The 13,543-nt window shown below is 34.7% G+C and overlaps 1 protein-coding gene across 4 annotated transcripts in view; it reads right to left on the reverse strand.

The window, feature by feature from the left end:
* Nucleotides 1-13,543, reverse strand: part of CDH10 (cadherin 10) — a 103,056-nt gene that overhangs the window by 81,938 nt on the left and 7,575 nt on the right. The window contains exon 2 of one of the 4 annotated variants that reach the window (XM_030041897.2): nt 1,960-2,089. The exons of the other annotated variants lie outside the window; for them this stretch is intronic. The gene's annotated coding sequence lies outside the window, so the exon portion shown is untranslated. The remainder of the gene's footprint in view (nt 1-1,959; nt 2,090-13,543) is intronic. 4 annotated transcript variants of the gene reach the window in all.

Here is a 13,543-nt window from a genome sequence, read left to right on the forward strand (position 1 = left end):
AACTATATGACACAAACAAAAGCTTTTCTAGTGCAAAAGTGGGATAGGAAATGGAGTAAAGAACAGACTTTGGCTAAGCCATTCTCATTTCATTCAAAACATACAGAAGCAAGCATGTCAAAAATATAATATATAATGTATTGATAAATATAAGTATAAAGCAATAGCAGGCAAAGAAAGAAGTAAAATGGACAAAGTTGAGGCACAAAACGAGAAGTCGGAGACATCCAGGATGAAATAATTCTGTTAGAGTATTAGCAACAGGAGCAAGATTGAAAACTTTGGTTCAATAATCAGTGGAGAAATAGTGCTCTTACAGATAGAATAGGGGAAGTTGGAGAATGCAGTGTCTTTTCTCAGCAGCATTGTTTCTAAAAGAAAATTTAGGGCAGGTAACTAATACAATTAATACTGACAGCAAGATGTTATGATCTCAACATTAAACAGGAAAAGGTCAGGGTAAAGAGTAATTGAAGAACATAGATAAGAATGGCCAGCCTTTGCAATCCTATTAGCTGTGTAACAAGCTGGGTTTGCAATCAAGAGCCATGAGACATTGGAGAAATCCATAAACGATTCCTAGGTGGGAAGTGATGTGAACTCCTCCTGAAGGGGATGGAGTGACACTGGACAAGGTGTGCAGCTACGAGCAAGGCAACCCAGTTATGTTAAGTTATGGGACTCTTCTTTCAGTGACAAGACATTCAGAAAACCCAGCAATCCAGTATCAGCATGTTCATGTGTTGATAAAATAAAACCACGTTGTCATGGGAATCGAGCATGCTCAAGGACCACGCACTGTTCACTGCAAATTACAGGTTTTTAAAGCACTGGGCCTAATGAATTTACTACTAGTATAGAACATGAATTGGCTGAAGCAGTTTCAGAATAATTAGACATTCTCTTATTTAAAAATATATTTTCCACTCCAATTCCCCTCTAAATTCTTTCTATGATCGAATAATTATCGTGCTTTGTGGACAGAGAAAAATCAGTAAATGTCAACCATCTTAATGTTATTGAGGCAAACAGATCACTGAATATGATTTAATATCATCATCTAGATCCAAAAAAGAAACTGAAATATAAGGAGGATTACCACCTATAAGAAAAATAAAGTATATCTTCTCTACTTGTGCAACAATGGGAAGGGCTCAGCTAAAACAATAAATCAATTTTTGAACACCATACCTTAAGACAGGTGTGGAGAAGTCAGGGTAAAAGAGGAATTGTCATGACTATCCTGGCACAAGTTAACAAACGGGTGCCACTAGGTTATAACAGAAAAGTGTCTGAGAGGGGAGAACAAGTTAAAACTTTCAACTATGTAAGACTTCTGTAAAAGAGACGGGATAATCTGTTATCCATATCTACTGAACATGACAAGAAGTAATGGTTGAGCTGATTTGTAGCTGGGAAAAAGCCACAAAACCAAGCCCAGTGAATGAATTTTTTTGTAACTTTAGTGATAATTACATCTACAGACAGAACTAGCACACATTTACATAGTACAATTCATCTCTTAAGACTGCCTCGGAGATTAACTTCCCTTTCCACCTCTATCCATCCTTAATCTTGTAAGTGCTATACCCAGAAGACCAACCCTGAACTTTATTTTATTTATACTGAAAAAAAAGTAGTAAAAGGCTATTGTATAACACATACTTTCAGATATTTTTTACTTCCACATAGTAACTGTACAAAGTAGGAGAACTAAATTTTTTGAGATAATGTTAATCATACAGACCCTATTTTGTGAAATAAAAAAAATAATAAAAAGCTCCATTAACCTAGATTCAACATAAAATAAGTAATATTTGCAGGCTGGCTTCCACAACCCTCTAGGGATTAAACATAATTTGAAAAGCTGAATGCCTACTCATATTTTGTTTAGTAGTAGCTCACCCTACATTTGCTTATTTAGAGTTGTCACTTAGACTACTGGATTTTCAGAAGTACCTTTTAACATCACTGGAAACAGGAAACATAGCCCAAGGGCCTGAACACACAATGGTTAATGCTTATATACCCGCTGTGTCTTCAAGGAAAGGAAGATGGAATGATTCCAAGTATGCAGAAGAAATGCTGTCTGAAAGAGGAAAAATGGTATGAAAACTGTAATCACATTGATATTAAGGATGACCTGTCTCCAATATCATGTTTGATTCTTTTAGATATTTCAGCCATTTCAAATCACACTTAGCTCTAATGTGATATGTCATTTATCATCAAACATAAAATGTTATGTTTCCAAAGAGACTGTGGTGGGAAGAGGCAGTGGAAACAAATATTTTTTTCATTTAGACAAAGAATCAAAAAAATAGTAAAATAATAAAAATTAAAAAAAATCAACAATTTGTTAAATTGGTAAACTACTACTTCATCAGCCTTGAAAAGTCCCAAGAAGTTATCTTCTTTTTCCCACATTTATTTTATTATATATTTTCATGGATTTTTACTTAAGCATACTGATATGATACATAGCCAGTAGACAGGGATGAACTTGAAAGAAAGAGTTTCTATTCCTAAATCTTCAAGCAATGTGAAGTGTGAGTTAGGGCAGGTTATTTGAAACCTCTGTGAGCTATTCCCCACCTCCTAGCCTTTTCCAGTCTTGTCTACTTTAGAAATGCCTTATATCTGTGACAGTCTCTAACAGGCCACATTTCCATACAAAGAGTTCCATAAAAATACTTCCAAAAAAGCAAGAAAATGCAAGCAGCAAGACTAGACAGTTTACACAGGTCTGTCTTAATGCTGAAGTCCCAACACACTACAGTAAGATGGTTTTGTTTGCTTTTCATTCCTGCGTAGTGTTAAATGGGTAAAGCTGCACACCTTTGGAGAACTGTATGCCCCTGTACACATCATGTGTGCCCTGGGTTACATGTTTCATCTCCCAGGGAGTAGCTCAGACTTCATGGTTCTTCTCTCCCCCATAAACACTTTTTTCTCAGTCCTTCCACAAGCAAGTATCATGGCACAGGACCTCAAGGCAGATGGAAGATTTTTGAACAGGATAACCAAGTCCCACCAGGGTGTCTTTACAAAGAAAGGGCGCCAGTGATTACATGTAAAGCAGTCCAATCAGTAGGACATTCCCAAGATGAAACTGAGATAGAATGCCGTTCTCAACACCTATACGTTAATAACTGTATTATATATTATTTGATAATCCCAAATAATCAGGAAGATTTGATTTTAAGTTTTACTTGATATACAGTGGTAACAGCAGTGTACCTCTAATTTGAATACTGATTGTTAGTTCAGTTTGGATTCAAAACAAAAAACATCAGCTATGGAATTATGAATTACTTTATATTTCACTAAACAAGTGTACGCTGCCCAACCACCTGTATAACTCAGAAAATTTCTAGGAGTAAATAGGACTACAGACTAAGTAGAGTGGATATAGTTTGTGGGTTTTGTTGTGTTCATTAATTCTAACGTATCATATGGACAAAAAGAAGGCCTAAAGCTCTTCAGTGACACTGAAGCCCTTGCTGTTCTGCAAACAACCAGGCAGTGCACAAATAGATAACAGGACAGTGCCTAAGCACAAACACTGTTGTAACCCCAGTACTTCACATAGCTATTAATAGCTAATAAGTGATATATGATAAAACCTGACTTTTCTTTATCATTAATTAAATCTTCATAAAGAATATCCATTATATACTGAAAATTATCCAGGAACTACAGCTGTACAGCACGAACACTGTTGACATCATTGAATATTCTTAAAAGCTCCAAAGCATACCGTAAAATCCATGTTTAAAAATGAGTAAGAGTCTGAAGAAACAGAAAAAAACCCCCTATTTGTAAGGATATGCAAAGTATCATAGAGTGTCCAAGAAGTATCTGAATGTGTGTACTGATACCTAGAGATAGTCTCTTTTCATGGACAGATGTAAAGGGACTTATCACATGAGTGGTTACGTCTGAACAATTTTTTAATGTTTCTCCTTGCTGGTGGGCCGCATTGTCTCTTATGTGGCATGTTTCTTCAGGGCATTGCTACTCAAATTAGGTCTATCAAAGTTTAACCAATTTTTGCAGGTCCTGGTGATACAGCCCAGGAAGAGCATACCTGGAAGAGGTATGACACAGTACTTACCTATTCACTGGAACAGAAATTTTATATGCCCGGCTAGAATTCATATATTTTGTTTTAAAAAAAAAAAAAAAAAGAGTTCTATGTTTCAGCTACATAATAAAATTTCTCACAGAGGACTTAGGCTCCTTTTAGCCTGTCACAGTGAATGCTAGTCTTGCTCACAAGAACCAGGATTTCAGAGTATTCAACTTCTAGTTTGCTATATTACATCACACAGATGAAAGGCAAACATCCGTGGCTGGCAGGAAATATGAAGTGAGAAGCAAAGAACATGAAAAGTATGTCCTAAGCAAAGAACACAACACATAAAAAGAACACCAAAATACCAGTGCCTGCACAGCACAGAAAGAAATCAGGTGATCAAGTTCTGAGTAACAGTTGGGCAACATTAGGATGTAAGAAACATTACAAAAACATTGCTTATAATTTTGGAGGGTTTATGAACAGAGACACATAAAGGATACACAACAAACATTAAAATTTTAGGAGTAAAATACGTGTCTAAAAAAAAAGCACAGAAATGAAAGCTCGCAATTTGATTTCCCTTATAATTTTATGTCATAGTCTTATGTTGAGGATATAATAATTCTAAAACATTTGGCAGTGTTTGACTTACAACACTGTAGCCTTTTTAGTGAGATAGCATGTTGATATTTTATTAAATATATAATTTTATATATTACTTTTAGATGTGAAAATTTCTGCTTAATACACCCTAGAGCAAAAGTGCAATTAAGCACTTTCTAGGTAATAAGAATGATCAGCTTAGCATAGGTTCTCATTTTTCACTTCTCTTCCAGGACAAGCTCTGATGACATGTATTCTACATAGAATTCATTCATTCCAACTGCCCTCTGCATTTCATTACTAAAGCAGAATGCTCATCTTGGTCTTTAAATCAATTAAATCAACTACCTGACAAATACTTATTGTACATCATTAAAAGGTTATGAAAAAAATCACTGCCTTCTAAGAATTACGTGAGGGATGAAAATTACCCTTTTATTAAAATCTGGGTGGAAACCAATAAAAAGTCTGAAATAATTAGAAGTCCTGAACACAGTACTGCTAAGAACAAACTGAGACAAAGATAAAGTTGATGATTAACATCCAGTTATTCTCAGAAATACAGAGCCATTTTATTCTTATTTTCTGCTAGGAAATTAGTCTCAGAACAAGGCACAGATTTAATTAAGGACTAAGTTGGCCAAAGCACATGAGTGTGTACATATCTGCACATTGTTAAAAACAATTTAAATTTGCTAAAATTTATATATATGATCAAATCCTGTCAACGGTAATAGAAATTAAACACAAGCTTAAGTCATTTGCAAAATGCTGGGGTCTTCCATGCACAAAAGCACACTAGTCTAACAACATACTGTGGCCCTCAAACTTTTGCAGTTTAGTATATCCTCCAAGTTTGCAATACATAGTAAGAGGTGGCTTTTATCCTCCCTGCAGGCAAACGCTTTCCCTCTAATTAGGAAGAGGGCATCAGAAAACCACTGACAATGAGAAGCTTCTGCAGTGCCGTCCAGCCCTGCATCTTCTGGTTCTTCAAATGCATGGCTCTTACGCGTGAACAAGTACACAATATTTCAAGCGTGGCCTAATTGACAAGAGCACCTGACTGCTGCTGTTAACTAAAATGCCTTTCAGAGAAAGTACCTAAACACACAGAAAAAGGCAGTATAAATTAACTCTTATTTACCCTCCTTCAGGATTATTTTTTTTAAACGAGGTGCAAGAAAGACTCTAGTATCATCTTTTCAAAGTGCAAAAACTGTAGAGTTCTTGTGGCTAGCAATGTGGACTAACAAAGAGAAAGCAGGAGAGCTGATCATTGTTACCGTTCCTTTCTCATGTAAATCAGCTGTCACAGACTCTGAGGAGCTAGAAAAGAGCTGTAGCCTGGTCTAAAACTACCATAAAACTGCTGGAATATCTGGAGATTATTTTTTTCCTTTGGCTGAGGAGAACTTGATTCAATGCTGTTGGAGAGAGACAGTTCTAGAGACACAAGGTTTTAGTTTCTCTGAAAACTTTTCTTTCCTGCAAAAGACATTGCGAGGCTATTGCCAAATTATTGTTAAATCAGGGAAAAAAGAAATGTGTTAAAATTTGTTAAGGCAGGACTTTTTGCTCCCATTTTTAAGGAACTACAATTTCTTTTGTCTTTCATTTCCTGAATTGTCTTTAGAATACTCAAAAGTGACAGCTATCTTTATGTCAGTGTTTCAGTTTGCTCTGCATCAAAGGAGATGGATATAAATCCGTTGCAGGAAAATACAGTTTTATTTCTGAAGCACGTAGACTCCATTACATCAGTCCAATAAAATATAATTTTAGTTTTTTTTCTATTTGTATATTCATACCTCAAAGACAGTTTAAATTATTTCTACATTGTAAAAGGTAGGGAAGGAAAAAAGTGCTTCATTTGCAGCTAGCGTATACATAAGCCTCTCTGTTCATCTTCATGAGAAAACAACCAAGCTTACTTTGGCAAAGGAAAGATCTTTCAATCTACCGCCAAAAAGTACATAACCTGAACTATCAGTGCCACTACTCTTATTTTAGCAGTCTCTCTTTTCGATCTAAATAACACTTCCTAGTTTGCCCTAAATACTGTAATCTCCGAAGGACAAAGTCATAGCAACAAACTCATTCAGACTCTTTCTGCAGGTATCTGAAAAGACCGTACACCTATGTCTTGTATGTAAGAACAGCACACATAGTTGTTGGGATCCTGTGCTTTTGTGACCTTTATATCTTGTTTACAATATCTCTAGGCATTCAGGCCCTGAAACATGTCAGTTATATATTACTGCAGCTGTACAGCAGGATGAATTTTCTTCTTTCACTGCCACAGCCTAGGTGCATGTTGCTTAGACTAGCTGGTAGTCACACTAGACATAAATAATTTTGACAGTCAGGAGAACACACTAAATATACAAGTTCCACAGATCAGCAATCAATCTTTTCTGACGGACTAACCCCAGAAACAGTTTTAAAAATCATTTTTTCCTTTTGATCATCTAGACAAGTTCTGTGACGGACACTTTTCAGTCTCCCCTTTATGTACAGGAACTAACAGTTTCCAACATAAATAATAAATTTACTTACCTACCTAAAATTCTAACTAAATTAAGCACACTGGGATTGAAAGAGAAAAATCTACTATTCAACAGGTGTAATTTGCAGAGGGCATACAAGGGATTTGACAACTGAGAAGAAGAAATTCTAGGAATTCCACTTCTTTCAAAAACATATTCTGAAATGGTACTATATGGATTTCCAGGCATTCCTGACTATAATCACAAAATCATGAACTTTTGTTTTCTTTTCACCTCCACAAGCTCCAGAAATAGGAATAATCACTTTAATTGACCATGTTTCCTCTTTCCTCTCTAACTTCAGTGGAGACATTGATACTTTGGATTATTTAATCTAAGGCACATTCCTAACTATCTACGTTCTCTTTTTACCCCTTAAGTTTATTTTACATCCCTCATCTACATAGCATTGTCTGTAAATTCTCTTAACCTCATGTCAACCTTATTTCTACCCAAATCCTTGGCCGAATCATTATTTCTTCTATCATTGAATGTCCTGCTTCTTTTGCATATGGCCTCTTCCTTCAGTTTTTGAAGGCTAGTGCCGTACATTCTCATGTGAATTAAGAGATGCAACCTTTACAACACTTTCTCTCCAAATTTCAAAACTCTTCTGTTCAAATAAGCATTCACATAATTTCCTGAAGTGCTTCAGGTACGCATATCAATCAATCCAAGAAACTCTCTGTCTGTCTGTTCCTCCACAATATCCATTGACTTATCACACTTACATTTCTGCTTTTTGCACTGCATAAACACTACCACTTCTCATTGGAGACCTTCTCTTTGGTAACTTATAACATGCTCCATCGCCCCTCTGTATCTGTGCTTGATTTGTTGCCTGTCTCATCCCATGTTGCAGGTGAAGCATGCTGCCTGCCTTACCTGCAGCTTTTATAAGTAAATACATTTAAACCAACCCATAAATCAAATTAAAAAGAACTTATATATATAAAATAGAATTCTACTTTTCCCCTCTTGAATGTTCTTCAAAATATTCTGTACTCAGTTTGCATTAAATGTAACCACATGCAAATTACAGTGCCATGCATACACAAATGTGTATTCATCCAGAATAAGATGTTAAGAAGATGCAGTTTTGGTAAATAATTTTCTAGAAAGCTTTTTAAGATTTCATTTTTACAGACCATCCACAGGTTACCTTGAAATGACAGAAAATACTGTTTAATGACTAAATACTGACTGTTTTTTTCAATGTAAGAAATGTAAACTCTACCAGGCCTAGAAATTGTAGTTATAGAAAATGCCTCTATTAGGCCTATAAAGCAAATCATATAATGATATAGAAACTGATTTTATATGGACTGCAAAAGGTAAAAATTATATTTTGGGTTTCAATTTTATTATTATCATATTATACATATGATAATATCATAACTTTATACAAATATTATTTAGATGCATGCCTTAAGTTTCATACCTTTCTATCAAAAAGGCTGTGACACTTATTTAGATTTGTCTTCCTTGTAAGGGAATTCACACCATGTGAATTCACTGGAATGAGCAATTGCAATTCTTTCTTTAGTTAATTCACCTACCGCTTTCATCTTGTAGCCAAAGTATACTATAGAAGGCACCAAAAGATACAGAAAGAGAGGGAAGCATTCAAGTGTGCTAATTGTCAAGAGAATTTTACTGGATCAGGGGGAAAAATTCTAACAAACGCATTATCACATACATGTACAAAACTGTTGAAATTCTATATCTTATTACATTAATGCTATGATTCTTCTCTCAATCCCTGCTGATAGGCAACAGAGTTTTCTCTCTAGCTAACCCTAATCAGAGAAATCACACAATATCTAACCATCCAAAAGCAATGCTTCAGCTGTTGACTGATTTATCAGTCATAAGCTGGCGCAGCATACAACTATAACTCAGCTAGTGATTGCTTATTAAAAAATCACATTCTAGTGACTAATATTTTAATATATGCCATATAATTGCTAGAAAACATATCTTGTATTAACATCCACATCATATTTTTATTTTCTGTATAAGTTTAGAAAGCATATAATACACAACGAGGCAGTATTGGCCATATGCACAGAAATTGACAGAAGTATCTGACATTGCAAGAATATCCAATTGGAATACTACTTCCATTTCAAAGATGAGATCTTAAACAGTACTCTCATTTGGTACTCATTTTGATCAATAGTATTTCTTCCTTCAGCTGGGAGGATACACTATAAAAAAATACTGTAATTTTTTTTTTTCTTTTGTGGCTATAGTACTGGACGAAATTCAAAATTTCAGTCTGTTTTCCAGTGCCGAGGTACAAGCACTTTTAATCTTTATATGCTTTCATATCCCTTGTCTGAAAAAAGGGTATTATAACAACAACTCACAAAGTTATAATTTGCAATTGATCTTCAATGACTACAAGATTTTTGGATGTTATTTGGACCAGACTGTAATAAATGTCTTTCAAAGAAAAAGAAAATCATCTTTACTTTGGAAAAAATGAGAACTATTGGCTTAAGTAAAAGCAGGACTGACATCTTGTTTTTCTTTCCAGCTATTGACAGGGAATAATATTTTTGCATCTAGAAACTTTCAGCGTGACTGGAAGTCAGACAAAAATAAGTAAGCAAATATGGACTATCACATAGAAAACTCCTTAGGAAATTGAGCGAAAAATGTGATATGCACTGATTGCAGACATCTACAAGCATTATCTTCAAAAAAACAGGTATTAAACTAGCATTCATTTAGCACAGAACCAAAACCACTCATCTTGCTGAATCCCAATGAAAATATAAGGAAAATAAACAGCGTTCCTGTGCTGTTATTGCTTTTTTGGATGCAGGCTGGTATGAATTTTCCCAAGCCAAAACCAGAAAATAAAATGAAAAACAAGAATGTTAGCACAGACCTTGGCTTTCTGTTAAACATTACAGGATGCTGAAGTGAATATTGCCTTGAGCTAGCTAAGTATTAAAGTATTCTACAGAGATCTAATGCACTAATACAATAAAAATATATTGACAATTTCCTTGAACTAGTTAAGTATTTAAGTATTCTACAGAGAGCTAATGTATTACAGACTAAAAATCTATTTCTGTGTGGTAATTATAGCAAATTTTTGTGAGATTTCTCAAATCAATATTTATAGTAATGCATTTGAAAAGATCAAAAAAAAAGAAGCAACCAAAGAGAACTTTGTCCTGTGCATGACCCGGTTTGCTATTTTACAGTCACTATAAAAATTCATACATACATCTCTATCACCAAAGCAAGGTATTTTGCTGGTAGGCATAGAAACTGTGGGCTAGAAAAGAGTACCTCCTGGTTTCATATAATTATCCTCTTGCCACAAGATGGCACCAAAAGATTAAAAATATCTGCATTCCTAAGGTTCCCGTCTGAAAAAAATGAACAAACTTTGCAGGGAATTGCACAAGAAATGTCATCAACATTTGACTTTCTATTTAGTTAGCAAGTTATGAACATCATACTGCTTACTTTGACAAACTGCTGAAATGCAAAGACTTACCATAGAGTTAGTGAATATGGAGAGAAAAAAAAAAAGTTTTACTAAAACTTAAGCTTCCTACGAATGGCAAAGAACAAGCAGTGAACATTTAGAATGATATATTTCCTTTTTAGGACACGTAAGTAAGAACATATTCAAATGTATGAATAAAAACTAAACAGACACAAGAAAAAATGACTCCAAACCCATCATCAATTTATAGTCTCCCCTAAAGGAAAATTTATCAAAGTTCAACAACTTACACATTAAGAATTATTCTTTTACTCCACTCAATTTTCCCTCCCAATTGCAATTTAAAAAAAAAGTTGATCTCAAATTCAGTGAACTTTTTAAAAAGTTGTGTGGTATATAATGTGAGAAATACTGAAGAAACTATATTTCTAGCTTATGGGATACCTCATTGTCAGATTAATGCTTTTCTATTCCTACAGCAAAACCTCATCCTTTACAAAGAATAGTATTATATGATAGGTACAGGTCAGAGTGCACTAACTGCATAAAACCAAAACAAAACCCCAAAGCCTTGGGGGGACAAAAAATTTCAAATCACAATTATTTCACTGGTAATTATTTCATGTAGTACATTTCATTTATCTATTAAAAAAATCCAACAGAACAACCATTAAAAAGTGTTCACAGCCTTCAGCCAAAAGAAACCAAACATCTCCGAACATAAAACTAATTCACCAGCAAATTTCTTTAAGTCACTGTGTTTCCTTTAAAGAGAAAAGACATAAAAGAGTTATTTTTGTGTCAGTATTATCCTGATCCTCATTGCCAGTATTTCTGATTGTACAGAAACATAGTAAGCTACCTTCAAAATATTTTTTCTGTACATCACTTCATTTTAGCTCATATATTTTAAAGCACTAATGGATTACCCTTGAGAAGTCAGTGCTTGATTACACATGAGAATCATTAAGATGAAGTCTGTTTACTTAAATAGAATTGAATTAAATTCTTTAAAATATTCTTTTTTTTCAGTCATCATGCCATTATGACACCACATTTTTTTCATGTTTTGTCCTGATAACAAATAGTCCAGTTTTAATCCACTATCATGATAACAAAATGGACTCCAATCAGCATACCCAGAGTAACAATGACTGTCACATCAGTCACATCACTAAAATGACCCCATAGTCGTGTAGACCTGGAGGACAAGACTGTCTGGGTGCTTTTCCAGAGATTGAGCTGGAATCATTTAACTGGCAGTTGTGGGACTGATCCACCTAGGCTGCTTTTATCCCATCAGACCTGACTTTCACAGGCTGTCCAAGTGGCAAAACACACCGCAACCCTATGTGCATAAGCACTTAGTGGTTGGATCTTGATGGCTGCAGTCATGGAGGAAGGAAAAGGTGGGTATTTCCTCTCCTGAATGTACATAACCAAAATTTAGCAAGAAGTCGCTGCTGTGTTAACACAGGTTTTTTCGTCCTGTAATTTAGAAGGCTGAACTACCTTCTAGCAGTAGCTTTTCAGCTTTACCATTTGTGTTTAACTCCAGCTAAGTGGGTGGTGTTTGAAATGAAAGATGAAAACACTCATTTGTAGATGGCTATTTGTAAGTTTTGTTCTAAAACACTAGCATAACAAGTACAATTTAAACCCCTGAATGTAAGGAATTGTAATTATAGTGTTACTTTTTAAAAAACTTTGCATTTCAGAACTCAAATAATTGATTTCTCCTTCTTTGTCAAACTTTTAGGTATCAAATTTAGAATAGCTCAAGCCCAGTGACCTTTCTTATTCACATTATAGATTCCTAAATTCTCTTGAAGATTTATGCTCGCCAAAAATTTAATGGGATTATTATTATAATACACTATGTCTTAGTTCATCTTTCTTTTCCAATTCTCATTATTTTGACCTCAAATAAAAAGCTGGAGGAAACGAAGGCACAATTAGGATATATTCAGAAACAGCACATGTGTTTCAGAGTGGGTTCGGATGCCCTGCTAGTCAAGGATAAAAAGAAGAAGAAATGTATGATTTTGTCTCAATTTTCCATTCTGTACATATATTCCACACACATACTTAAATTGTAGAACAGAGATCAGTTTCTTCTGATCATTAGAATGATTAAAGACTGTCTAAATAATATAAATAAATAAAAAAGTAATACATTTCCACCTTAAGAAAGATCTTCTCAAATTAATTGGTTGAATCAGGGTACTACTTCATTTGAAACCACTTAAGAGAATTTTGAAGGAATTGTATAAGCAAGGAAAAAAGTGTATATTTTATAAAAGAATAATGTTACAGACGAAAATCCATCTATCCGTATCTGTACATCTGCCATTCAGATGTAACTACCAGAAAAAACTAGATCTAATAACATATAACACATATGCTTTTAAGTTCTTAATCACAAACTGTCAATAGAATGCCCCCAAGTATTAAGTCATGGAGAGAACCAAATGTACCTAATATGCCCGGGGCTCGGTTCATCCACTTTAATCAAGATGTCAGCTTCAGTGATATCTTGACCATGAGTACCATGCTCTTACTCAAGGGAAAGAGCATATCTCAGCACGTTAATGACAGAAAAAAACTTAGTCCAACAGAGGGAGAAAAATCACACTTCCCTAAGATTGTACTCACGATAGTGTTCTATGTCCTACTCTTTTATGGACACTACAGATTTCTGCCAAAAGCATGTGGAAACTATCCTACAGGGAAACAGAAGTAGGAGACAAAAATACTATTTAAAACCTGGCCTTGGAAAGTGGGAAGCAGTAGCATATTTAGGGAACTTGAAAGTGTTATGCTTAAGCAGATCTTAAA

Source organism: Aquila chrysaetos, chromosome 18 (assembly GCF_900496995.4).
Source record: "Aquila chrysaetos chrysaetos chromosome 18, bAquChr1.4, whole genome shotgun sequence".
Lineage (NCBI taxonomy): Eukaryota > Metazoa > Chordata > Aves > Accipitriformes > Accipitridae > Aquila > Aquila chrysaetos.